Genomic DNA, 27,282 nt, shown 5'->3' on the forward strand with positions numbered 1-27,282 from the left:
CCAGTTTAAAAGCAGCCAGAGAGGGGTACCTGGGTGGCTCACTTGGTTGAGTTCCAACTCTTGGTTTCAGCTCAGGAGGTGATCTCAGGGTTGTGAGATTGAGCCCTGCGTTGAGCCCGGCATCTGGCTCTGTGCTGAGCATGGAGTCGGCTTATGTTTCCCTCTCCCTCTGCCCCTACCCCCTCAAATAAATAAATAAATCTTTTAAAAAAGAAGCAGCCAGAGAAAAACAGACATATTGTACACAAGGGAACAAGGTAAGATACACCGTTGACCTCTCATCAGAGACACTGTAAGCCACAATATCACAGAATGGCATCTTTTTAAAGTGTTTAAATAAAACTGTGAGCCTGAGATTCTATATCCTGCCCAAAAAAAGTCCTTCAAAAATTAAGTGAAATATACATATTTTCAATTCATCATGAAGGCATAACAATCATAAATGAGTGTGCACTTAATAAGAGCTTCAAAGTAAGTGCAGCAAAAACAAATCTAAAGGGAGACACAGACAAACCCACAATTATAGCTGGAGTTTTTCACACTCTCTTCTCAGTAATTGATTGAATATACAGATAAAAAATCTACAAGGATATAAAGACTTAAACACTATCAACCAACATGAGCAAATCAAGCTTGAAAAAGTGAAAGGAGGAATACAACAGAGAGCAGAAATCAATAAAATATAAATTAAACAATAGAGAAAAAATTAAAAAACCCTCAAGTTAGTTCTTTGAAAAGATTAATAAGATTACTCAGGAAAGGGGAGCCTGAGTGGCTCAGTCGTTGAGCGTCTGCCTTCGGCTCAGGTCATGATCCCAGGGTCCTGGGATCGAGCCCCGCATCGTGCTCCCTGCTCGGCAGGGAGCCTGCTTCTCGCTCTACCCCTCCCCCTGCTTGTGTTTCCTCTCGCCGTGTCTCTGTCAAATAAATAAATAAAAAATCCAAAAAAAAAAAAATTACTCAGGAAAAAGAGAGAGACACAGAATACAAAATTTCTGACATCAGGAATGAAAGCTAGCATGTCACCCAGAGACATTAAATGGGAAATAAAACATTATTGACAACTTTATGCTGATAAATTTGACAATTAGCAAAAATAGGCAAACCCCTTGAAAGACACAAATTACCAAAACTGACAAAGGAAGAAACAGAAACTCTGAAAAGTCATATATCAGAGAACAAAATGAATTCATAATTAAAACCTCCCCCCCACAGAAACAGGTGGTGGCTGTCGGCTCTAGGAGGGTGAAGCATGGAGAAGCTTCCCGCAGCTGAAAGGTGCCGAGCATCCCAGAGCAGCCAGTGCCTTCTCCCCGCCCCCTGCCTGGGGATTCGTCCGACCATTCCCCACCGCCAACGACCTTACTCCACAGGTAGGAAGAGCCTCAGAGAGGTTCTGTTTCTCGCCCAGGTCACACAGGACGTGGCAGAGCTCTTCCCTGGTGCCCACGGCCCGGAGGGTTCTTGGAGCTGCCCAGGGCTTGCTTCCTGCATCTCCTTTTCCTTCCCACCCCTGAGCCTTTGAGACAAGAGACAAAAGCCCCCATGAGCTGTGGAATCAACCTAGGTCTTCAAAAGCGACATCTTGCAGACAACCCCTCCTGTTCCCTGGACTAGTATCTTGTTAACCCATCCCTGGAGCTCTCGGGCTTTAATTTATTATTATATTGATAACAGAGCAGAAATATAAATACACACACATGTATGGTCACCTATGATGTATCCCCAAGCCAAGCTGCATGGAGAGTGAAGGGGATGGCCCCGCAGGATGACAGGCAGACCAGGACTGGCCTGGGAGCTTTAGGCCAAACAGTCTACCTAAATGGGAGGTGCAACCACATCCTTGCTGTCCAGAAGCTTACTGGAGTACAACCACCATCCTATACACAGCACGGTCATGGTCTGCACTGTGCTCTCGGGCTTGCCACTGTCCAAGGGAGCGGGGAGCACGGAGAACCGGGTAGACACTATCATTATTCCTGCTTCAGGCAGGTTGATTGATTTCCTGGCAGCCAGAGAGTGGGGATCCATTCCAGACCCATCACGGCATTCCCTTGAAAGTGTCTTCCTCTCCTACAATTTCCTGAAGAATCTGAACATGCAAATATAAATCCATAGTTGACAAATCCTTCTTGCTTCCCTTTGCCTTAGGCACCAGGAAGTTCAGAATAAAACTTAAGGCTGATTTGGAGTCTAATAATCTATGAATCAGCCTGCCATTTCTATTTACACAGTTCTGTTGTTTCTTGCATTTCCCAAACCGCCTTTGGAAGCAGATGGGGATCAAGTTATAAATAGCATTTTTAAAGGAACCAATCTGTGTGCACAGGTGGACCTCACAAGGCACCAGCCAGTCCTGCCCAACACCGAGTCTCCTGGAAAGTGCCTTCCTGGGGGTGTCCACACTGCGGGAGTGCCTCCCCTGAGTCAATTCCATCATCTGCTTCCTCACTGTGGAGAGCTGGCGGATGCATCTGGTGCGGTGAATGGAGCACTGTGTTAGGAGCCGGGAGAGTCACCTGGGAAATCTGGTCCTGCAGGGCTGAGATTCAGAACACTCCTGGAACTGCCCCCCCTTTGCAGAGCCCAGGCTCTGTAGCAAGAGGGTCTGTGGCACCCAAGGCCATAGACCCATCTGGGGACACTACTTACTCTGTGGCTCTTCCCAGTCCCGGTTCTGGACCCTTCTGCTGGGAACACCTCTGCCCGTATCCCCCCTTGGAAAGTGAAGACATTGCCAGGGAAGCCCCTCCAGTTCTTCCACAGCAAATCCAGCACCCCTCCCTCCCCACTCCCAAAGCACATTGCATGTGGACCTCAGTCACAGCTCATGGGTCATTCTGCCGGGACCCTGGGGAGTCATGAACATGCCTATGTCCTGCATGACCACACAGGGCCCCGCACAGCGTGGAGCTTTCCAGGGCCCAGGCCTTCTTACCTGTGGAGCGGGGCTGTCTGCAGCCTGCAGACTGAGGCCACCATCCCAGGGGGAGGGATGGCAAGGACTAGTCATGGCGTGCCTGGACTGGTCAATGACAGTCAGGACCTGCGGACTATTTCCAGGGGCTCCACCACCTCTTCATGCCCCACCCCTTGGATATTTACTACTTTGTTATTGTTGTTAATTCCTCACCAGGTGGAAACCCGCACTGTGGGGCTTAATTAAGCTCAGCCAGCTGTTGCCGAACATGGGGAATGTGATGCATGGCAGAGCCAGCCTCAGGTGCAGGAGGAGGAGGGAGGGCGAGGTGTGAGAAGGAGCGGGCACCTTGGAGGCCGTGGGAGGCCAGGAGCCCCAGGCCCAGATGGAAGGAGGTCTGAGTTTGGGGGACAGGAAGCCAGGCTAACAGAGGGGACCTACCAGGTAGGTCCAAAGATGTGGCGGTGCTCGGCTGGCACTCCCCATCCCCTGTTGGTGCAGTGACTCCAGCTCCTAAGATGTGAGAGTCGGTAGGACAGAGGAAGACTTTGCAGGGGGACAATCACCAAGGCCAGTGCGAAGGACATGCTGCCCAGGCCCTGAACAGCAGCCCCCAGGGAGCACAAGGTGTGGTGTGTGTATGCGCGCTCGCATGCGTGGTATACGTGTGTGCTGTGAGCACACGTATGTGTATATGGACAGTGTGTGGTGTGTGTGCACGCGTGTGGCATATACGAGTACGTGTGTGAGTGCATGTATGTGTGTGTGTCTGTGGTGCACGTGTGTGGTGTGTGTGCATGTATGTGTGTGGTATATGCGAGTGCACGTGTGTATGGACATGTACATCTGTCTGTGTGTGTGTGGTGTGTGTGTACACATCTGTGTGTGTGTGGTGTGTGTACACATATGTGTGTGTGTGGCACGGTGTGTTGATGAGAGTGTGTGGATGTGTGTGAGCGTCTGTGTGTCCACGGGGAGTGTGTGTAAGACTCTGTGTCCACATGCCCAGTCTCTGGATCAGGATCAGACTGGGCAGCACACCCCACTCTTGTCCCAGAACGTGCCTCATGACTTCCGCAGGACATTCACACATACTCCCTAAAACCGTGCTCGCTGAGCGTGCAAGCACTGGGTCAAACAGGACGGAACTGCTCTGCTTCCTGCAGGATGTCTCCGAGCCACTCAGGTGTGCCGTGAGCTCCATGTGCACACCTCTGGGAGGCGCTGGGCGGGGAGACGGCTGTGGGCTCGGGGTGCTGGGAAGAGCTACACGAGGCTGGGCGCAGGAGGGCCCTGGTGAAGCAAGCGGGCCACATGCACGTCACAGCTCCCACCCCAGTCACCGCGGGTCAGACCACCCCTCGCAAACGCATAAAGAACGCCTACAAGTCAGGGAGAAAAACCCTTCACAAAAGAAGATACCCAAAGACCGGTAACCATATGAGAAGCTCAGGCCTTGTCGAGACGCCACTGCTCGGCCATCCAAGTGGCTGCAGTTAAAAAGACCAATGAAGCGAGTCCTGGTGAGAACGTGGGGCAGCTCCCCTGCTCACCAGCGACCTGTAAGATTGCTGGCCTCGCCTGTTGACACCAAACGTGAACACACCTACCGAAGGATTTCTCCCCATCCCGCACTGTCAGTTCATTCAGGTGGCTGCGACAGAAATACCCCAGACTGAGGGACTTACAAACCTCCACTGATTTCTCACAGTCCCGGGGGCTGCAAGTCCAAGACCAAGGTCCTGGCGGATTCTGCGTCTGGGGAGGACCCACTTCCCAGTGCAGACGGCGGCAGAAGGGGCGAGGGCGCGCGCTCTGGGGCCTCTGCTGTAAGGGCTCTAATCTCATCCTGAGGCTCCCCGCTCCTGACCTCACGGCTTCCCACCGGCCCCCCTCCTGACACCATCACACTGCGGGTGGGCTAGGTTCAACCAATGAACTTGGGGGACACGACATTCAGTCTGCAGCCCCCACCCAGTTCCTCTGCCTCCTCTGCCTCCAAGTCTCAGTGGCTGGGTCAAAGCCTTTCTGACAAAAGTTTACCAGAGTTGGCTGGGGGGAGGGGGGCGGTGTGGGGCTGTCCTCCTCCCTACACCTGCCCTTACTTCAGGAGCTGCAACAAAGCACCTGGGAAACAAGTTCAGGTCCCCATCTCTGACCAGGGGTGAAGAGAAGAACGGAGATAATGGGGTCTTTCTGCCAATACATTCTGGTTTTCTAAACACTTTTGTCTAGAAATTTCACTTGGCTCTCACCACAGCCTAGCAAGATGAGCACAGGGTTTTAATGACCAGCCCCAGACCACACGGTTAACAGTAGGTAAGACTACATAAAGCCTGTTGGAGCAGGCAGAAGGCAGGCTGCTGCTGGTGCTTTTCGCCGCACACCACAAGCTCAAACAGTAAGGGAACATTACCTCCCCAAATGTAGTCCAGAAACGGGCAGGATCACGCCGGGGCTGATTCAGCAGCTTCATGATGTCAATAGAGACCCATATCCCTTTCACGTCACCGCCAGACCACGGCTTCCCTGGGTCTGTCACACTGCCGCACATCTTGCGGCCAGGGCACTGACAACTTTGGTTCCTGACCATCGTATCGAGGATGCCTATTTAGCAAACAGCCTTGGTAGATGGAATGCCCCCTCCAAAGCCTGGGGCGAAGTTGTTAGTTTTCTGGAGTAAAGGTCAGGCAAGTTAGCCCGCAGCCCATTATTAAAGTTTCAGGCTCAGCTCACCATTCCTCAGACTTCCCGCATGCACAGCGTCCATCTGGATCACACACATGGGACGGGAAGGGAAGAAGGGAAGCTCACAAAGCCAGGACACAAGCTTCTGGCTGCACCATGACCAATAAAGCTCTTTGGCTCTGATCGGGAGTCTCATGTCTTCTGCCAGCATCCTCAAAAGCAGGGCAGGCTAACTTCTTAGCCTCAGATATTTCACAGTGCCAGACGAAGCTGGTGCCAAGATGGCTACGCGATCCCAAGCATCACACCCAGACATGGGTAACCAGCATAGCGGAAGGTGGTTTGTCTTCCAGAAGTCTCCTGCATACTGGGTCACATGACCATTTCTGAACCAATCGTTGAAGGGTAAGTGAAAGAAGGGCAGTGGGTGGGTAGCCATCAGGGTCCCCCACTGGCGGCCTGGCAGAGCCAACGGCCAAGGCAGCAGCAGATGCCCAGTCCTCGTGGTGAGAGCCGATGTGAACCAAGCATCCTCCCGCCTCATTCTCAAAGCAGGTCTGTGCAGCAGGCACGGTCCCCGTTGCAGAGGAAGCGTTGAAGCGGCTCAGGAAAGGTTAGGAAGCTGGCAAGCCGCAGTGCTGGGGCCGCAACAGAGCTCAACCATCCCCCCACACCGCGCTCCTCCCTGCCGGGGACACAGGGCCAGTGTCTTAAACAGGCCGGCCACCATCGCCGCGGGGAGGCAGGCAGGTGTGAGGGCGTCCACCTAGGGGGCTCCTGGGAGGGTGTCTTAGGCATGAGTCACGGCCTTGTCCTCCTCCGTGCGGCGTATGATCCAGCGGGGGTGCAGGGGCCCCGCCGCTCAGCCTGATCTCTGCCCCCCTCCCCGGTCTTCCCCGCTGTCAGCACGGCTGGCCCCGAGGCCTTGCTGGGGGCCAGATGAGCAGCAGGCTGCAGCGCTCTCCGGCAGCCGCTCCCCAAGCTGTGGCCTGCACCACCTCGGGTGTCCCAGCCAGGTGAGTGGACACAGGCGGCCGGGGCGCTGGGACCGGCTCTGGGCCCCAGCCCTTCCCTGAGCCCGCCTGAGCCCCCTCCCACTAACTATCTGCGGAGAGGAGTGGGAGGGAGAGGCTGAGGAACCAGCCCCCCACGTGGCCCAAACCGGGGAAGCCAGTGCTCTTCAGCGCCCGTGGGCTCCTGCCAGCGGCCTCCGGACGGCCACTTAACACCTCCCGCTCCTCGGCCGATGGCGCCGGCCCCACTTCCGGTGAGTGTAAGCTCCTCCCCTCACGTGGGATGACGACACACGCTGGGCCCAATGAGCATCAGGCCTCGTGCTCCTGGAGGCACTGCGCCTGCGTAGGATCCACCCCCACAGCTAGCCTGGCGGCAGGTGGAGGAGGAAGGATGCACGCGGGTGCGGCGGGGCCCGCCTTGTTTCGTGGGTGGGCTGCCGCATCTGGCAAGACTCTGCTGTTACCGTGAACCGCTGTAGAGCGGAAGGAAGGCCTGGAGGAGGGCCCTGGAGGCCAGGAGGCCGGTGTCCGCCCAGAAAGTAGAGGGAGGGCGGCGGAGGGCAGCGAGGAGGCGTGAGCAGCTGCTCAGCTCCGGCCCTGGAGCAGGCTGCCAGGTGCAGGGAGAGGGGCCAGGCGCCCACGACCCCCAGCCCCGGTCCGGCTGAGAGACAGCCCCTGCACAGAGAAGCTGGCCGTCGGGAGACCTGGGGTCCAGCCCCCCACTGCATTGGCTCTAGGGTTGAGCTGCCTGCACAATGGTGGGCAGGGGTCTGGGCAGCCTTCTGGGACCTGGCGGGAGTACTGTGGAGGTCGGCTTCCCCTCTGCGTCCTGGCTTTCGGCTGGACAGACAGGTGGTGAGCAGCAGAAGCCTGATGAATACTGCGCTTCAGTGACGGCGTTCCCAGGGTTACTGCCTTCCCCTCGGGAGCTTCCTTCTTCCATCTCGGTGCTTTGGCCTCCAGCCTCCCCTCTGTCCTCAGAGTCCCAGAGCCTCCAGAGCCTTTGAAGAGGGAGGCTGCACAGATGGGCCTGAGCTGCAGTCTCTCCGCCCCAGTGTGAGCATCTTAGATCATATGCCACCCTCCTCTCAAAATGCTCTGGGGCCTCCTCATTACTCTAAAGGGAGTGCCTGCCTGCAGGGGACATCACTGCCTCCACCCAATGTGGAGACTGCCCTCCAGCCTGCAGTGGGCGCAGGACCACATGGTTGGCTCTCCAGGGTACACTGGGTGGAAGGGACTATGTTCTCTCCTATGTGAGGCTCTCCCTCCCTCACTACCTGATGGCATTTAGAAGGTTAAGGTTCGGGATGCTGCCACAATCCCTCGCCTCCTCTCTTGGGCCCTCCCCTGTCAGCTCAGTCCCTCCTCTGTTCTCTCCTAGAAAGGAAAGCAAACGACCATTTAAGTCTTCATATTAAAGACAATGCTGTGTTGACCAAGCCCTGGTCCTCATCCTCCAGGCACACGGGAAGACCATGTTTTCCATACCTCCTCACTGTTTGGGGGGCTGGGCCGAGCTCTAGATGGTGGGGTGGGGTAGGAAGGATGTAGGCCACTTCTGGGCCTGCCCCATAAAATCATGAGCTACAGACAGTTGTGGCTTACGATTTTGCCAGGACCTGTCCAGCTTTTCTGCAAACAGCTAGTTGGTGGGGACTCACCTGCATCCAGATAGCTCGCTGCAGTGGAGTCCGGGATTTGGCTGTCAGCTTTCAGCCTCCAAGTGGAAAGAGGGTGGGATGCAGGTTGCATGCCCAGTCCACCCTGTGACTGCTCAGGAGCCACACGCATCCTTCCCGTCAGATTTGACCTGGCAAATAACCACATTAGCAACCAAGCCTGCTCCCACTTAACCCAATGTGGCTTCCCTGCCTGCAAGCTGGAAGACCCTGGCCCTCTCCCCAACGCGCAGGACTTTACATCGTGTTCTCCTGAACGGACTGACTGAATGTTCTGTGACCCACCTAGTCTGCCTCAGAAATTCACCCCTGATATGCTTGCCTGGGGCACGTGGCATTGTTCGTGTTGGCAGACGGCTCATGGCTGAGGAATGACTACGGATTAAATACAACAGAAAGCTCAATGTTCAAGAGAATTGTAGAAACAAAACCAGAAAAGCGACAAGGCTTTCCACTGGGTTCTACCCCAGGGTTTTCAGCACCGGCTGAATCTTAAAATCATCTGAGGATAAAAACATGGAATGATTCCTGCCCAGACACTTCCTGAGATTGGCTCAGGTTCTCTGGGGTGTGGCCGGGCTTCTTTCCCTGGGTGATTGCAATGCCAGCGACAAGCGGGACGCACTGTCCTATCACCTGCTGCCATTCAGGCGGGGACAGGATGGAGGATGCGAACATGCTCATGGGCAGGTGGCTCCCACACGCGCTCCCATGGGTATCATGTGACACCACTCCGTCACCCAGGTGCTGGCCTGGGCACAGCTGTCCCTGGGAGGATGTGGGGACACTGAGGCCCTGGGGGTCAGGAACAGAGGGGATGTTTTGATGGCTTTCTTATAGTGCAGGATGTTGGCTTTTTTTGTCCTTGCTGTTGGCTCTTAATCTCCATTTAACATTATTTTTTTGTTTAATAAAAAGGATGCCTTCTCCAGACACTGCCCTCCCTCCAAGAAGGGGATTTCTGGCCAGTGATGACCTTGGAGCATTATTTGGGGGCAGACAAGCACCCTCACCCCCCCTCTATGGCATTTCCACCTGAGCCCCCAGGACTAGGTGCTGGTCATGCAAAGGGCAAGGTGCTGCTCCTGGACAGAGTGCAGATGACCCTGGAAGAGCTGGCCCCTCTAAGGCCTATTCTGCTGATGGCCCTGAGCAATTCAGTCTCAAGGACGCACACCTGCTCAGCACTGGACCCTAGGGAGACAGGCTCAGGGGACTCTCAGCCCAGAATTCAGCCCCCACCTGGCAAACAGCTGTGGCCACCCATGATAGGATGCTTCAGGGGAGGAAGCCCATTCCAGCAGGCTTGGTCCCGCCTCCCTCACCTTGCCCCCACATTCTGGCCTGAGAACCCTCCACCACGCTCCATCCCACTGCCTCAGCCTGCTTGTGCAGCCTCAGGCCGGGCCTCCTCTCTGGGCCACAGGTTGATCCTCTCTGAAGGGAGGGCCCCTGGACCACCACCACCAGCCACCAAGATGGCCTGGGGCTTCCTACAGATTCAGAGTCCAGAGGTCCACCACCCGGGACAGGCCGGAGCCGGCAAGTCCGCATTGGCAAGTGCCTGGCAGCGATGGCGGCCCCGAGTGAGTGCATTTCAGATGGTCTCTGGCATTTGGAAAGAGTAAGACTCAGCTGGCATCCCAAAGGGAGAAGCGAGAGGCCTGGGGGAGCTCCGGGGGCAGGGAAGGAAGGGTGGGTCCAAGGAGAGCAGTGTCTGGACCGTGAGGGTGTTGTGGGGGGCCTGGCCTTCTTCATTCCACCTTAAAAGTCCAACTCATGAGCACCGGGAAGGCTGCTGAGACAGGGTGGAGACAGCCCGAGCTTTCACATGGAGGCCCCCAGAACTCCCCCATGGTTCATTTTTAATTGGATTTAATTATTTTCTATTTAATTGCATTTTTAAAAGCTCTCCCCAGTGGTTTCTTGATCAGAGGATCTCTCCTCTTCTCTCTCCTCTCTGGGCTGGAGGCTTGGCCTGGGTGGGGGTGAAGAGACAGAGCCTGGGTGGCTATGGGGCCACGGTCCTGCTGAGGGTCCCTTGGGACCTGGGAAAGCCCTCCTGGCCAGGTCACTGAAGATAGGAAATGGGTGTGAGGCCAGAGCTGGGGCTGCCCTGAGTCCCTCCCTGGGCCAAGCAGATCGACGCCCCAGTCCCACCCACCCCCTGCACAGCTTTCTCCTCATCCTCACTGTCCCCTCAACTCCCTGCAGGGTCACGCTCCCCCCCCAAGTCACTCACCTGGCTAGCTCCTAACTGTCCTCCTCCCCCTCTCTGCCCTTCTAGAACCTTCCCACCTCCCTGTCACCCTCAGGATCAAATCCAGAGTCTTCTCGCTCCTCAAGCCCACCCCATCCTCTTGTTGCAGACACCGGGAGCCCCTGCAGTTCCCCTCCATGTGTCCTGCTCTTTCATTTGTCTGCCCCGTGCGGGTGCCCGCCACTCCCCTCTTCTCTTCCTGAGGCCCCCTCACAGCCAGGCATTCAGGAAACACACGTGAGCACGTCGCAGACACTGCTCTGGCACTGGGGTACCCGTCGTCCATCAAATGTGGCTGCAAAGGATCTGGCAGGATTGGAGAACAGGGAGGTACCTGGCCACTGAGCCCATGTGGGCTTCTGACTTGCTTCAGCCAATAGGATGTGGCCGAAGAGATGTCGTTTGAGTTTGGAGCCTGGGCCCTAAGAGGCCATGTGGCCGCCACTTCACCCGCTTGGAGCATCACTCTGAGAACACCAGGGAAAGAGGCTGGTCTAGCTCAGGGAGGCCTCGGGGCACATCCAGCACCATCTGCCAGGCTTGTGAGTGAGGCCTCTGTGGCCTACCCAGCCCAAAGACTGGACAGAAGCAGAAGCAGGCAGAAACCTAGGCAGAAACAGACACTCACGGTCATGAGAAATATACCACTAGTGTTTCTAGCCACTGAGGTTCGGGGTGTTTTGTTATGCAGCGAGAGTTAACTGATACATGACCCCCTGCAGGCAGCCCCTGGCTCCCATGCTTAGTTGGACGCCCTTCCTGCCCCAGCATGTCAGCGTTCCCCTCCCCCTGGTCCCTCAGAACTACACGCACACGCTCCTGGAGGAGATTTGGTTCTGTTGTCCTCCTTCAGCAGCTCCCATCGCCCACCGGGTGGAATTAAAGCTGCCTGGCTTACCCACATCAAAGGCCGTACCAGTCTTGCCCCTGACCACCCCTCCTCCTACATCCCTGCCCAAAACTCGGTAGCCTGGGCCCCTCCCTGTTCTCCAATCCTGTCATGTCGCAGCTTACCACCCCATCCCACTTGCGCTTGTTCTGCCCGTGGAATGTTCTTCAGCAACTTCCCCATCAGACAAACTCACCTTCCAAGACCCAAATGAATCCTCATCTCCCCCGAGAAGACTGTCCAAGTCTCTAAACACCCTGTGTCCTGCAGCCTAGCACTCCTGTCCTCGGAGGCTCCTTCACTCCTTCCGTCTGAGTTGCCGCACTGTTCTTGTTCACCCAGCTGAACCTCCCACCCAGTCCCTTGATCACAGCCCCTAGCAGAAAGACATGGCTGAGCACCACTCTGTGCATCGTAAACAGATAGACAGAAGAAGTCATTTAAATAAGAGATGGGAAAAGATGCACACAAATGAAGGGACTGTTTCTTTTCTGCACCCCAGGGGATCACTTATGCAATCCCCCCCAGGTGCAATTCCAGTGCACCCCTGCCTGGAAACTTACCTTAGATTGGAAGCTTGAGGGTAGACAGGGTGTTGTTCATTGTTGTAGTTCCCAAAGGCTGGTACAGTGCCTGGGCACATGACACGAACTCTGCGGATGTGTGGATGGATGGATGGATGGATGGGGGGATGGGTAGATGGATGGATGGATTGGGGGGATGGGTGGATGAATGGATGGGGGGATGGGGAGATGGGTGGGTAGGTGGATGAATGGGTAGGTGAATACTGTGTGTCCATGAGAAAAAAGTTTTCTAAATTGGTAAGCTTTCTACCACAAAATTCCAGCACCCAGTCTTGGACAGAGCGATTTTAGCCATGTGTGCCTAAGACACAAAAGAGATGACCTAAAACCACAGTTCTGCAAATCTCTCCTCTCCCTGATGCAGGAAAAGCAACTTAGTCCTGGTTCCCGACTTGCATTTAAGATCTACACTGGACCACTCCGGGCCAAGCCCTTTCCCCAGGGACAGCCTCTCTGTATGTTTCTTCCAGTGCCTTTTCTGGGCATTCCTGCCATTAAATGCTTCTGGGAATGGCTGAACCACTCTCAGGAGTGAAACCCAAGGTGGGGGGTGGGGTGGGGGGGCAATTAAAGGTCTGCTTAAGCCACTTAGTCTCAGGGAAATTGTTGGCAATGTTGAGCGCAAGGCCCTGGATATAAGCAGGGGGTCACTGCAGGAGTCTGGTTGTCTGCGCTGTTCTCCATCCAGCCTTGTAGGCGGGCGAGGCTACTGCAAGAGTCACAGAATCAGCTAAGGACACAAACCCCAGAAGTCCATTCCTCCCTGTGTCTAGCTCACTCTGGAATCCACTGTGATATCTTAGACGGAATCCGGATTAGGAGAGAGCAGGACAATTTCTGGTCTCGGTCCTGCAGATAACTTGTTCCAGAACCTTGCACAAGCCACTGCAACTTTCCGGACCCCAGTTTCCCATAAAGTATCCATACCTGGCATTCCTCATCCCATACTTCTCCTAGTATTGTGTCTGTGGCAGCCAAAACTAATCGATTGCAGTCTTCTTTGTAGATGGTCTCAAACACAGCATCAGAACCTTTCTTGACACGGCATTCCAGACAGGGACCATGAAAACACTGGCATGGGGGGATGACCCATGTTGGCCATGCTGGATTTCTAAGGCACCATCTGGCTGTGAGAATGGTGTGCAATATCCTACTGACTGTGTCTGTCTTCCTCATGACGTGTGGGCCTTGCGTTCTGGACTGTTTCTGCATCTCTGCATTTCCCTGGCCCACAGTAGGCCCCAAACGCTGGTGGAGAAAAATGAACAAGTCACCATTTATAATTCTAAGTCCTTTTGCCCCTGGGCCTGGGGAGGATGTTTGCTGGGGTTGATCCCAGCACCCATACCCGTGTGGGTCATTGCCCCACAGGCTCTGTCCTTATTGGCGTTGGAAGGAGCCAGCAGGATGAGCGGATGAGCAAGAAGCAGCGAAGCTCCACTCACCACGATGGGCCCTGGAGGCAGGTGGCCTCCCTGCACGGGGCTGGGGCTGCCAGGATCAGCAGATGGGGATGCCTGGGGCACAGCCACACAGGTTGGCAGTTCCACCCCAAGGACCGTTAGCCAAGATACAAGCTAGGTGCCCAGGTGAGAGGCCTGCTCTGACCCAAGAGGAGCTGACCTCAAAGCGCAGGTGGCTACCTGTCACCTCCTCAAAATGGCCGCTTTGTCACAAGTCAGCCTGCGGGCTGGGCTGCTTTTCCCCCAGTACCCTTCCTGTGGGTTTTAGATGTAGGGGCCCAGGGGGAGAGTCTCACGGGGGATTTGGAGAGCAAGCTACCACTTGTCCCTGATCTGTGGAGTCACCTGTGGCACGAGGCCAGGCCTGCCACTGGCCCCACCCTCCTCCCCCAACTCTGACCCGGGGGGTGGGGTGGGGGGGCGTACCCAGTTCTGCCGTGCAGCCCAGCATGTGCAGAACACCCAGCCCCCAGGTCACCGGCACAACCATGAGTCACTCTAGGGCTGTTGTGGGGCTACGGCTCACATTTGGGCTGCAGCTTACCTTCTTTCCCCGCTTCCTAGCACCTTCCAGCATCAGAGCGGCCCCACTGACGCTGTGTAACCAGGTGCCCAACTGCGTGTGGTCGGATCCTTGCAACGAATCCATATCTCTCTCTCTCTCACACACACACACACACATCCTTATGCCCCTCACACACACACACACACACACACACACACACACCCTTATACCCCTCACACACACACACACACACCCTTATATCCCTCACACACACATGCATCCTTATGCCTCTCACACACACACACCCTTATACCCCTCACACACACACACACACACATCCTTATGCCCCTCACACACACACACACACACACACACACACACCCTTATACCCCTCACACACACACACATCCTTATGCCCCTCACACACACACACACACACACACACACCCTTATATCCCTCACACACACACACACACACACACACACCCTTATATCCCTCACACACACACACCCTTATATCCCTCACACACATAGACACACAGACATATCCATATATCTCACACATACACACACACACTCAGTGAGTCTGCTTCTCTGGCTGAGCTCTGGTGGACACTTGCACAGACCTGCTCGGGGACCCACAGGTGGAGCACGTGGGAAGGGGAATGGTGGCAAATAACCATGTGATAAATATCCTCCTGAGAAACCAGAACTGTTGAAAAATGCCATCAAAACGAAAGTTCCTCTTCTCTCCTGGTGATGTGTCAGTAGAAGTGGCCCTGTGTCCGATTATCAGCCCATCTCTCTGTCTGTCTCTCTCTGTGTGTCTTTCCCGCCCTCTCTCTTCCTGGCGGACTCTTTCCTCTCACCTGGCTCAGACGGCTGGGAGGAGGTGGACGGGACGCCTGGATTCAGCACCACGGACAGAGGAGCAGTCCTGGAGGGACCTCTGCCCCACCCTGTCCCAGATGCCTCGTCGCCACCGCCCAGGACTCTGTTCATCACTTGTTCATCTGCTGGGCAGGCTCGCCCAGTGCAATGGGGCCATGGCCATGACAGCAACAGGGGTGTGACCTGTGTGCCTGGCTTGCTGTGTGACACGTGTTAGCTCATTCAGTCTTCATAGTGGGCTCTGAGGTCAACACTCTTGTGCCCACTTTGCAGACAAGGACACTGAGATTTGGAGCCAGCAGTGCCCTGCCCAGGGTCCCACAGCTGGAACAAGGAGGAGCCAGGAGTCTGCCCACACAGACCCCCACTTCCCTCCACCACTTCATGCCTCCTCCTTGCAAGGCTTTAAGGAAGAAAGGGAATGCTGACCAGTTTTAGATACTGCTCACCCGCCACCCAACTTTATACTTGGGAACACTGGGGCCTCTTACCCACCAGAACTACACATTTGTTAAGGAGGTGGGTCTGTCCCAGAACTGCCATGAACTATCCCAACCACCCTGAACCAACCCATAGCCAGCCTGGGTGCAAGTTGAAGCCTGTGACCAGGAAGAGGGGACAGGCAGGTGGATCCACCAAGGGTCCCTGTGTTCCATTGGGTACCCGCTCTCAAGAAGACCTTCCTATTATAATTCTCAAGTATTTATAATTTTCATTAATGATTGCTGATATTTACACAGAGCTTTCCTGCTGACTAGGAGCTCTGGACCGGGTGACTTGGCATTTGCTTATGAGTGAAACCAGATGCAGAAACAGCCTGGCCTCGGGGGAGGAAGCTGATGGTACCAGCAGTCCACGAGATGAAGAACAGTGGCAAGGACAGGTTCTGGGAGACCCTGGCCACTGTGGCCAGAGAGTCACTGCTGGCCAGAGGGCCACTGCCGGCCAGAGGGCCACTGCCCTAACGTGCAGGGCCTGGCACTGCCAGAAGACTTTGGGAGGCTCTTCTAAACCAAAACGTGTGCCTCAAGAATTAGAATTAGGACTTTGGCTCTTCTTATGCCCCTTGTGCTATCTCAAGTCTCCTCTTTGTGTTCTGTAAGCTTTCCTTCATCTGTGCTTGCCTGTCTCGGCTCAGCTAGGAGGAGAGGGGGCCAGAGGAGGCCAGGGGAGCAGGGGTGTGCTACACGAGGGTCTGACAGCAGCGCCCCCATCTCCTGAGTGCTGTGTCCTCCTTGCACCTCACAGTGTCCTTGTTGGGAAGCCCCCAGCATTATGTCCATTTACAGATGAGGAAACGGAGGTTCAGAGAGGAGAGGGAACTCATCAGGGAGCATATGCACCTGCTCTGTTAACTCCAAAGTCCAAGCTGACTGGGGGCAGGTTATCCCCTGCACCTCTGTTTCCTTAGCTGTGGAACGGAGGTGACAAGAGTGCCCACCTCGCAGGGTCACTGTGCACACAGAGCATGTGAACATGTGTAAAGCAAGGGAAGAGCGCAGCGTGGACCGTGAGCAGTACCGGCCATCCATTCATATATGCATCCCCAAACCCCAACGCTATTTCATGAGCAGCATTTACTTTTTCCATATGCAGTGTGTCCCAGTAGTCTTTTAAATATTGGTCCTAACCCACAAAGTTAATCTCGGACAATGGAAGAACCCCACCTGGAAGAAGAGCACCCAGGGACAGAGCCTGGGGTGCGCCAGCCTCCCTCCAAAGTCCTGTTTGCTGGCGGGGGGACTTAGTATCTTCTGTTGGGAAAAGGGGTGCTCCCTCTCCCCTTGGTCCATCCCCACAGAAACCTGGCTAAGGTAAGGCTAGATGGAAGAATCCACGAGACTGTAACATGGAGAGAAGCATGAGCCAGGAAAGGGGTGATGGGGCAGGGTGGGGAGCAGCTCGGGGAAGCTGTGCAGAGTCATGTCAGTGTCTGGGCTTGTAGGTCCCAGTGAGGAGGGCCACCTTGTCCATGCAAGCGATCCCTGGAATTGGGATCCAACCAGCATTTCCTGGTGTGGAGGTCCTAGTGTCCTGCCATATCCATTCCCCTTGCTTTTTCCATGCAAGACACCTGGGCATCATCCACCTGCCCGTCCCATCTCTCTTCCTGGCTGCTGGAGCCCACCTGTGAGCATGCTTCTAGGGGAGCTTGAAACAAGACAGCTGAGCACGAGCTGTGTATGTGGGTGCAGCGTGCCGGGGTGCAGCCAGTATGTGGGGTGCAGTTAGAATACCGGGGTGCGGTCGGTAAGCATCCGACTCCTGGTTTCGGCTCAAGTCATGATCTCAGGGTCATGATCGAGCCCCATGTTGGGCTCCACGCTCAGCAGGGCGTCTGCTTGAGATTCTCCTCTCCCTCTGCTCCTCTCCCCCCCCCCAAAAACAGAGGCCTCTCTGTGGAGGTGACATTTGGCAAAGACTTGAAGGAGGCGAGGGAGGTAGACATCTGGAGGAAGACGGCCCCTGGGAGGCAGTCCAGCACGTGCAAAGACCCTGCGCATTAAAAACAAACAAGCACACCAAAGAGGAAAGAAGGCTGGGACCTCTGGGGGCCTTGAGATTTTCACTCAGGGAGACAGGAGCCACTGAGGGTCTGAGCGGGATAGGGTGTGGACCGCTTCTCTTCCTCCCCCCGCCCCTCTGCCTGTGTCACTTCCCTTACTGTCCCTTTCCCGTAATTGTAAATTTGTTTGTATGGTTGTGTGTTCAGCCTTTGTCTCCGCCAGTGGGCTACCAGCTCAGGAGGAAAAGGCCACACACACCCCCCTCAGATGCAGAAGGGTGAGGCTGCCCCGGGGCCCCCGCCCGCACACTGCAGAGCCCCGGGTGCCCATGTCCAGCCATTTCCTTCCGGAGTCACTGTGGCCCCCCCCCCCATAGCCCCAAAAGGCCCTGGTTGGGGCTGCCGCCAGCCTGCCTCCCCCAGCAGGTGTGACCTCCGCAGGGTCCCCTCCCTGCGTCGGGGGTCTGGACCTGTGCTCCCCTCCGGGTCCCTCCGCCAGCGTCTGAAAACTTCGCCTCCAGGAGAAACCAGAGGGAGACAATGGCCAGGGAGAGGGGCGGGCGGGGAAGAAAGTGATGAAGTGTCAAGCTCTTGACGGCAGCGCTCAACTCCGCATTTTCCAGGGCATTTAAATGCCTGCGAGCAGATTAATAAGGTCCTGCATTCTATCTGGAGCGCCAGTTGTCGGGCTGTGTGCATACTGATGGCCAGGCGGGCTGGAGGCGGCCGCGCGGCTTTATCTCGCGGGCCCAGGCTGCCTGTCCCTTATCAGGCCGGCCCGGCTCCCGGCTGTGCAGCTGCTTCGGTGGGGCCCGCGCCCGCCCCCGCCGCCTGCTTTGTAATCAGAAGAGAAGTTGCTGTCTTGATATTTCCATTTTTATCTCTTTTATTGACTTCATTTTCATGTCTTTCAGGGAGCATTTTCTTGGGTTGCTTACATCTTTCTGCTGCCCTTGCCCCTCGGCTGGGCTGGGGGAAAAGGGGAGGCGGGGTGAGGAAGGGTATCAGGGGCTCTGTCCCCTGTGCTCCCTTCTCCAGCCTCGTGTGCCCTGTCTTCTCCCTGATCGCCCTCCCCCGGGTCCTTCCCAAAGGGTGGCCCCCTCCAGCTCCCTCCAGTCCCAAGGTCCCGGCTCCGCGGGCGCACACCCCTTGCCCAGATCCTCCCAGCCCGGCCTGATGAGCCCCGGGCGTGAGGGAGCTGGGCCTGCTCGGGAGAGGAGCCTGTTGCAGGGGAGCAACAACCGAGGCAAGCTTCCCTCCCCTCGGCTGTCTGCACGGATCTGGGGGAGCCGTGATTATCTCCCCTGCCCAGGCGAGGAAGCCCAGCTTCCAAGAGGTTATCAGTCACCGTCACCTTGCTCTACGCTGGTGACTTGTGACAGAGAGGGATTGCGAGTGGCCCGGCCTTCGGAGACACGTCTGTGTCCGGGGCAGAGCTGGCTCGGAGGAGGGCCTGCCAACAGCGTCTCGCCTCGCTGACTCCTTCCCTCCTCTGCAGGGCAGGGGCGCTCAGAGCCCCGTTGCAGCCATTCACCGAGGCAGTGTGTGCCACGGGCCGGACAGGGGCCGAGCCTCCCCCCCGTGCCTGGTTCACAGTCATTAGTGCCCCTCAGCTGGGCTCAAGAGCGTCTCCCCCAAAATATGTCCATGTCCTGACCCCAGAACTTGTAAATATGACCTTGTTTAAAAGGGGGGGTCTTTGCAGATGTGACCAAGTGAAGAGTCTCAGGATGACACCATTCTAGGTTGGGGTGGCCTAAATCCGACGACTAAAGTCTCTGTAAGAGAAAGATTCAGACACGGGAGAGGCCACGTGAGGACGGGGGCAGGGGGAAGGATGCAGCCACAAACCCAGGACGCCTGGACCCCCGGGAGCCAGACGTGGCGGGAAGGACCCTCCCCCGGCGCCTCCGAGGGGGTGTGTGTCCCCGCCTGGATCTCAGACTCCGGCCTCCAGAACTGGGGGGGAAGAGCTTCCTGTTGTCTCAGCCCCAGGCTGTGGCCGTGAGCTTCGGCCGCTCTGGGCACTCACACCGTCCCCGCCACACTGACAGCCCCTCCCGGCTCACTGCAAACCGCAGCAGCGAGCCTGGCACCTGCGGCCGCAGAAGTGCTCTATAAACGAGCAAATGAGCCCCAGTGGAGGGCTCCGGCCTGAGCACCGGGGCGGGCAGGCGGTCGGAACCCGGGCACAGAAGGCTTCCTGGGTGCTGGGCTCAGGAACTCAGAGCAACAGGACAGTGTGCCCCTCCTGACCCCATGCACCCCCACACTCCCCAGCCCCTTGTGGTTAGGGGGCACACGCCACCCTGGGTCTCCAACTCCTCCCTGGACCTGCTGAGGTGTGGGCAGCCTCCTCTTACACCAGCATCTTCCTGGCTGTGCCTGGCCCCCCACCCTGACTAGCACGGGGGTCTCCCCCACGGACCCAGGGACTCAGCCGACCCGTGTCTGCAGGACGCAGCGCGAGCTGCTGCTTACATACAGTGGGGTCGCCAGAGGCCACTGCAGGAGGGGCTGTGGCTAGAGGTGGCTTTGGTTGCTCCAAAAAGAGGAACTCTGAGAATCTGCGTGCCGTTTGGAATATGTTATTTTCCAGAATTCATGCTGGAGAGCAGAAAGGCCGGCAGCTGGCCTGGACCAGCGTGGTTTCTGTCACTAAACAGAGAGGGGTCAAGCTGCAGGTGACACGTCGCTTCACCGGGAGACGCCGAGGCACTCGGTTAAAGCATTGTTCCCACCAGCCGCCTGAGCATGCCCCTCGGACCTTGGGGAGCCAGTGGGAGGCACACCTCCGGCCACTCTCGGGGGGCCTCCTGTGACTGCCCCGGGGGGGGGCCAGGAGAGAAGCCCTGGGGCTGGGAAGGGAGGGACACAGGGGATGACGTGGGGGCAGGCTGGGACTAAGGTGTCCCTGGGGTGAGGGATGTTCCCAAATTAACCCACGGGGCCCCCAGGGGGCTCCGCCGCAGGGGTCTGAGAGAGCTGCCCCCACCCAGCTCCTCCCTCCCCATCACGGCTCCCACACCAGGAGGGCACTGGCCCCTGGGGGCCAGGACTAAAGGCTCAGCAGAGGTGGTTGCTGGAAAGGCCCAAGGACAAACAGGTCCCACAGGCCGGTGACGACAAGGCCAGACCCAGGCCCTGCAGCCCACCAGCGTGTCCTCCCAGCCCCCAGGGCCGCCCACCCCACACAGAACACAGCAGACTGTCTGCAGCCAGTAAGACTGAGGTCCAAGAGCTGGGCAGATGGGGTCAGCCAGGCCGAGGCAGGGCCAGTGCGGGCGAGGCCCTCGCGCTCCCGGGAAAAGGCCCGACCCCTCCAAGGTAGAGCCCGTCAGGCACCAGTGAGAAGCCCTGGGTCATAAAAGGCCCTGTGCTCTCTGGGTCCGTGCAAACTGCACTTACACCCCCCCACCCCAGAGCCGGCCTCAGAACAGCCCCTCCCCCGCCCGTGCCCCCCCTCCCCCAGGACGCCGCCCCTGTGCCCAGCACGGGGAGCAGAAGCTGGTGGGGAGGCTGCCCTCTCCCTCCCAGCCAGGGCAGCCTCCAGCCCTGCTTCATCTCGTGGGACTTGGAGTGTTCTGTTCTAGCAGAGCCCCAGCCCACCCGTGCCCTCCTGGCCTCCCCCGGAGCCCACCCACCCCACACAGCTCCGGCCAGCCACGCTGCCCTCCCCCTCGCCTGGCTTGACCCGGGAACCTCCCTGGCTAACACCTTTGGTATTCTCCCCTCTCTGCCCCCGCTCCCAGGAACCAAACCACACCTCCAGATGATTCCAACTTCCCTCCCGCCCTGGGCCACAAGACAGGGCCACACCCCAGCCCCCCGGCCACGGTCTCGCCCCCGGGGTCAACAGGCCTGATGATTGCCCCTGCAAACACCCGTTGGGTCAGCCCAACCGCTCCTTTTCCTGGGCCAGAGCCCAGGCCAGGTCCCCAAGGCTGCTTACCGGGGCCAGCCAAACACCTTCCTGTCTGCGGAGCAAGAAGACGGGTCTGCGGTTCAGGCGGCAGCTTGTGGGCCTCAGGACGCTTATCCAGTGGGCACCACGGCGCAGACCCCGTAGGCTGAACGGCCCTGTCGGCACGCTGGGCTCGGACACCTGGGCCCAGGCTGGGCTGTGACGAGGAAGGCCCCACGCTCAGGGCAGGAGGGGTGGCACGCCTGGGAAACACGGTCTCCCCCAGAGCCCCGCAGCACAGGAAGTGGGTCCTGGACCAATTTGTAAGAGCAAACTGTACATGACTTCTGGAAAGAAATGGGAGAAAGGCCTACTGGCAGAGATTCCTTGGTTGGGACACAAAGAGCATTTGCTATGGAAGAAAAAATGATAGTGGGATTTCATCAAAATTAAAGCCTTCTGCTCATCAAGAGACACCATTAAGAAAACGGAGAGGTGAGCCGCAGAGGAAATAACACAGTACATACACGACAGGTTGTGTCGATAACTTGTAAAGAATTCGTAGAGCTCCATAATAGAAATACAAACACCCAGGGGTGCCTGGGTGGCTCAGACGGTTAAGCGTCTGCCCTCGGCTCAGGTCATGATTCCAGGGTCCTGGGATCGAGCCCCATGTCGGGCTCCTGACTCAGCAGGGAGCCTGCTTCTCCCTCTCCCTCCGTCTCGCCCCTGCTCATGCTCTCTCTCTCTCTCTATCTCTGTGTCTCAAATGAATAAATAAAATCTTTAAAAAAAAAAAAAAAGAAATACAAACACCCAATAAAACGCGGCCCAAACACTTAGAAGCTTGGGTGAAAGAAGACACAGAGACGGCCAACAAGCCCATGAAAAGATGCTCAACATCGCTGGTCGTCAGAGAAATACCCATTAAAACTGCCAATTGGCTACATTGCACATCAACTACAAAGACTAGAATGAAAAACAAAAAACCCGACAATATCAGATGTCAGCAAGGAAGCAGAGCAGTTAGAACCCCCCGGACGTGCTCGTGGGAACCTAAAACTACAGCAAGTACTTGGAGAACAGTTTGGAAGTTTCCTGTGAGGTAAATATACTCGGTGTGTAACCAGCAAATCTCCTCGCAGGGGCATTTCCAGAAGAAGGGAGGAGGTGCGCTCACCAAGGGCCTCGTGCACAAGGGTTCAGAGCCGCTCTACTTGTCACCGTAACACACTGGACACGACCCACAGTGCGTGAGCAGAGGAAGGGCGTCCACGTGCTGAGACGCGGGGACTCCCGCACAGACACGTCCCGAGAACACCGCGAGGAGCCGGGCCCAGGAGGAGTGCTCCTGGTGCTGTGAAGGTCCGGACACGGCCAAGCTTATCTCACTAGGAGAGAAATCAGGTGGGGGACTGAGTGGGGGTGGGGAGAACTGATTTTAGGGAGGTGCCAAGTGATGGAGATGTTCTGCGCCTTGCCCGGAGAGACGACCGTGCGGGCTCACATCGGGGCTCATTCCCGTTGAAGTGCGTGTGTACTTGAGTCACGTGCACTTACCGTCTGTGAAGTTGACTTTAGCGGGGCCCAGGGCGGCGTGCGGGAAGCTGAGGCTGCTTGGGGTGGCGGTCAGTTGGCTTTGCCGCCGTAACAAACAAGCGCAACCTTGCGGCTCTCAACCAGCCACACACACTCGCGGCTTGCTCACACCCGTGTTGGCGGGGACAGGCTGGCTGTGGGCGTTCTCGTTCTGGGTCACAGGATGAGCCCCCTCGGCAGCCCCCAAAGCTGCTGCTCGGGCACGGCAAACCTCAGTCCCCCCACGTTGCACTGGCCAAAATGCCACGTGGCCCCGCCGGACACTGACAAGGCAGGAAGCATCCCCCTCCCCAGAGAGGGCAGGGGTGAGGGGCGGCCTTGCCATGGAGTGAGTTGTCGGAGACGCATGCCCTGCCCCTGCGGAAGGCCCCCCGGGCTCTGAGCTGGGGCCGGGAGGCCAGGTGAGGAGGTGACACAGGCAGGGCGGGTGGAGGAAGGTCCCCCAACAGAGCCGAGGGGATGGAAGCCAGCGTGCTGGGAACGGTGAGGATCACACACTCACTGAGCTCACACGCGGCCTGGGGCACATTTTAACTCCCTAGAGCCTCCCACGGCCCCCCGGAGCGGGCACTCTCTGGAGGAGGAGGTCACAGGACCTGCCCAAAGGTGTGCAGGGAATGGAAAGGCTGGCGTGAGGCCAGGTGGCCTGGCAGCGAAGTTCCTGCCCCATAGCTGCTTCCCGGGGTGTGCACGGCAGAGGGGAGGCGGGGGCTCCCTGGGGGCAGCGTGCCAGGTGGCCAGCCTGCTCTCTGGTGGGAACTCGCCAGGATGCACCAGGCCGTGGGAGAGCACAGCACAGCTTGCCTGGCCTCTGCCAGCCGACGGATCTGCCAGGCAGGCCTCCCACCTGTCCCCTCCCCCACGTGGCTCCTAGTTTTAGAGCCAAATCTCCCCAGTCCGGATGCAAGCCTTCAGAGCTGTGGTGTGGGTTCAGGTTCAGGTACAGGAAGCCTTGGCAAGTGGGGACCCCCCCTGCAGAGAGCCCAGGCCGGCCAAGAGGCCAGCAGGCCGGCAAGGTGCACTGCCAGGCCCCACTGTCCCTTCTCCTCTGACCACCTGCCTGGCCTGTGGCCCCCTTTCTCCCTGAGGCCCTCTTCTGCCCCCCAAAACTTTGGAAGGTCCAGGACTGGGTCCCTGGGTCTCTCCCCACGCATCGGCAGCTTCTGATCCGTCTCCCAGCAGGCCACCAGCTCTGAGCTTTGCCCTGCAGGTCCGTCTCGCCCAGAGGCGTCCCTGTGCAGCCCAACTGGAAGACGCAGAGGGAGCTAACCCTGACCCCGCACACACCTCCCACCCGCGGCTCTACCGTACCAGGCCCAGGCCACCCGGCTCCCCCGGGAAGCTCCCGCACTGCCCCCCTCCACCCGGTCCCACCTTCAGCGACTCCGCGAGGCCGGGCCCGCACGACCTCTGACCCCACGTGCTCCACCCCCACCGCCTGGAGCGCTCGAGCGCACGCCCCGCCCCCGCCCTGTTACATTTCCCTGTGAATTTACTACCACCAGCTGGGGCATGGCATGGGTTTCAGGTGCTCATTTTGCTTATTTTCCGTCTCCCCTCGTGAGGATTTGTGTGCATGTTGCTCACGTGGTATCCCCCGGGCCTGAGACAGCACCCGACCCGGGCTGCGTGCTCAGCAAACACTGGTTGAGCGGGTGACTCACAATCATGCAGACGCACAGAAAGCCCATTTCTGCACAACGCAAGGCGGCGAGCCCTGAGCCCAGAAGCCTGGGAGAAGGAGGCCAGGCTCTGCGAGGGCGCCGGGTCCGGTGCCGCGGAGGTGAAACCCCAGGGCCGGGGCAGAGGCTCAGGGGCAAGCGCAGGGAAGCGGCCGCCCTCCCTTCGGTGAGTGATGCTCCTCTGCCCAGTTTCCAAAGCTGAGCTCCTTCTCAGACCCACCAGCCACTGAGGGAGGAGCGGCTGTGCCCGGCGGGACCGGGGCCTCGGCGAGCCCCCTTCCACCGCTCCTGCCCCCAGACTGCCCCCCGAGCACCCAGCCCTCGCGGAGAGAGGCACCCAGTCCGAAGGCCGCCAGACGGGGGAAAAGGAAAGATCTTATTTTGCTTTCTTTTCTGTCCCTTCTTTCAGCACTCCTCGCGAGGCCGGGCTGCTGGGTGCATCCTCGCGGTCGTGGCTTGAAGACGACTTTGTCTCTCCTCCATCTTGAAGGGTAATTTCAACGACTTGAAGGTTGGTGGTTTTGTTTATTTCTCACTGTTTTCACGGCTCTGGACGAGAACCCTCTGCGGTGTTCATCCTTGTTCTTCTGCGAGAAGACTCCCCTCTGGCTCCTTTCAAGACTCTCTGTGTGTCTTGTTCTCCGCGGTTGGAATGTCAGGTGTCTGCATATGGGAGTTTCGAGCTGTTGTCTCCGGCTTTATCCTGCTCCCGGCTGCTCCGGTCTGTGGTTTGGTCTCTGCCATTAACTGTGCAAAGTTCTTGGGCATAATTCCTTCGAATATTTCTTCTGCTCTATTCTCTGGCTCTTCCTTCCGGTATTTCAAGTCCGTGTGTGCTGCGCCTTTTGAAACTGCTCTGCGGCTCTTGGATGCTCTCTTTCCCCTCGTGGTTTGAGCTGGGAACTGTCCGCTGACCCACCTTCCCGCTCGCAGACTCTCCTCCACCCTGTGGGTCCATCAGGAGCCCAAGACGGGGCTCCCCGCTTCTGTCCCAGTGTGGATCGCGTGCGTCTGCGTCTCCCCTTCCCAGCTGCATCTCTGTACCCACACCATCCATCTGCTCCTTCCTATTGCCCACTGTCCCCACTGGATCCCTCGGCGTATCAATCCTGGCTGGTTAAGCTCCCCGGCGAGAACCTGGCATCTGTGTCTTGTCTAAGTCGGCTCCCATGTCTGCGCGGCCTCCTCAGTCTGTGTCATTTCTTGCCTCTTGGAATGCCTCGTAATTGTTTTACTGTTGGAAGCCAGACATACTGGATTGAAAACAGTCCCAGAACTTCCGGTGAGCGTCTGATCTGAGCACCAGGAGATGGGGTGCTGAAAAGCACGCCCGTGCCCCGGAGCATTGCCAGGCCCCTCGCACTGCTCCGGGGCCTGGGTTCTGGGGGACCATACAGCAGTCATGCCCACGAAGAGCCTGGCAAGCAGGGGCTCGTTCCCTCGGGAATGAGGGTCTGGGCAGCAGGTGCTTGTCGGGGTGCGTGTCGACCACAGCGGTGGTCCGTGTTAGTCTTCCTCTTCTTCTCTAAGACTCCCAGAAAACATGACCAATCGCAATCCTGGAAAATGTTTTCTTGGTCAGGGCAAGCTTCCTAGAAGAAACGAGGGGCCTCAGCAGCTCCAGGGGCAGGGACTCCGTGCTCCCCTGAGCCCTGATTGCAGGGCTGACACACTCACCGCAGTAGCTCAAGCCACCCCGAGGGTGAGCAGTGCGGGGGGCAGAGCGCGGGAGACGGCCGGCCCTCCCCCCAGAGCTCTGCCGCAGACCGCCGGCCTCGTCCTCCTCATCTGTAAAGTGGGCGTAGCGCGGTCCCTGAAGACGCACACGCCTGGGGGCTTTTCTTATCATTCCCAGCCCGAGAGGAAGTCAGCTGAGGAACGGCGGCCGCCAGAATGAGGGAGAACAGCCCAGTTCCGGGGGTGCTTTAGTGCCGGGGGGAGGGGAGGGGAGAGACAGAGACAGAGACAGAGACGAATGCAGAGAGAGACAGGGAGACAGATGGACAGACAGTCGACGGGAGCTTGCTCACAGAGGTCAGCGCCTCTGTGGGGTCTAAAGAGCCCCGCTAGGCCTTCAGAGGGACCCAGAAGGTCCCGACCTCACCATCAGGGGACGTGGCGGTGTCCGGGTGGGCAGAGTGCCCGTAAACGAAGGCTGGAGGTGCTTTGCAGGGACCTGTCCGCCTCCCGGCTCTGGCCAACCGCTGTGGGCAGTTCCCCGGTGGCCTGAGGCAGGATGGGGACAGCCTGGCTGACGCCTGGTCGGGTCCTGGCCTGTGGCAGGCAGCCGCCCCACAGTGTGCCCCAGAAGGCCGCGGAGTGGGTCCTGCCTAACAGGACGTTCCCTCCCCTGCAGCCCCAGGCGGATCCCACCGTCTCTGAGCAGCATTTCCCGGGCTCCAGCAGGGGATTTGGATCCTCCTGCCCCGCTTGGCAGGGGCTGGTACCCTCCAGGAGCGGCGGGGGGCCCGGGGGGCCGCCATCCAGGATTGTGAGCACCTGGCAGCCCAGATTAGTGACCTCCTGGGGCACCACTGGGATGTGTTCAATCAATGCTGCTTTGACTCAGTCTCAGTATCCGTATTATTGGCCCAATGGGGTGTGACCGGCTCCTCGAGGGTCTGTCCAAGCCACTTGGGTGGGACTAACAGCATGGGCTGGGGGGCTTCTCTCACCCACGGCCCAGCTCACGC

The 27,282-nt window shown here is 57.8% G+C and overlaps 1 protein-coding gene across 1 annotated transcript in view; it reads right to left on the minus strand.

The window, feature by feature from the left end:
• Nucleotides 1-6,884, minus strand: part of ACSF3 (acyl-CoA synthetase family member 3) — a 105,502-nt gene extending 98,618 nt beyond the window's left edge. The window contains exon 1 of the mRNA XM_036119809.2: nucleotides 5,337-6,884. The gene's annotated coding sequence lies outside the window, so the exon portion shown is untranslated. The remainder of the gene's footprint in view (nucleotides 1-5,336) is intronic.
• Between the last annotated feature and the right edge of the window lie 20,398 nt (nucleotides 6,885-27,282).

This window comes from Halichoerus grypus, chromosome 15, assembly GCF_964656455.1.
Source record: "Halichoerus grypus chromosome 15, mHalGry1.hap1.1, whole genome shotgun sequence".
Taxonomy (NCBI): domain Eukaryota; kingdom Metazoa; phylum Chordata; class Mammalia; order Carnivora; family Phocidae; genus Halichoerus; species Halichoerus grypus.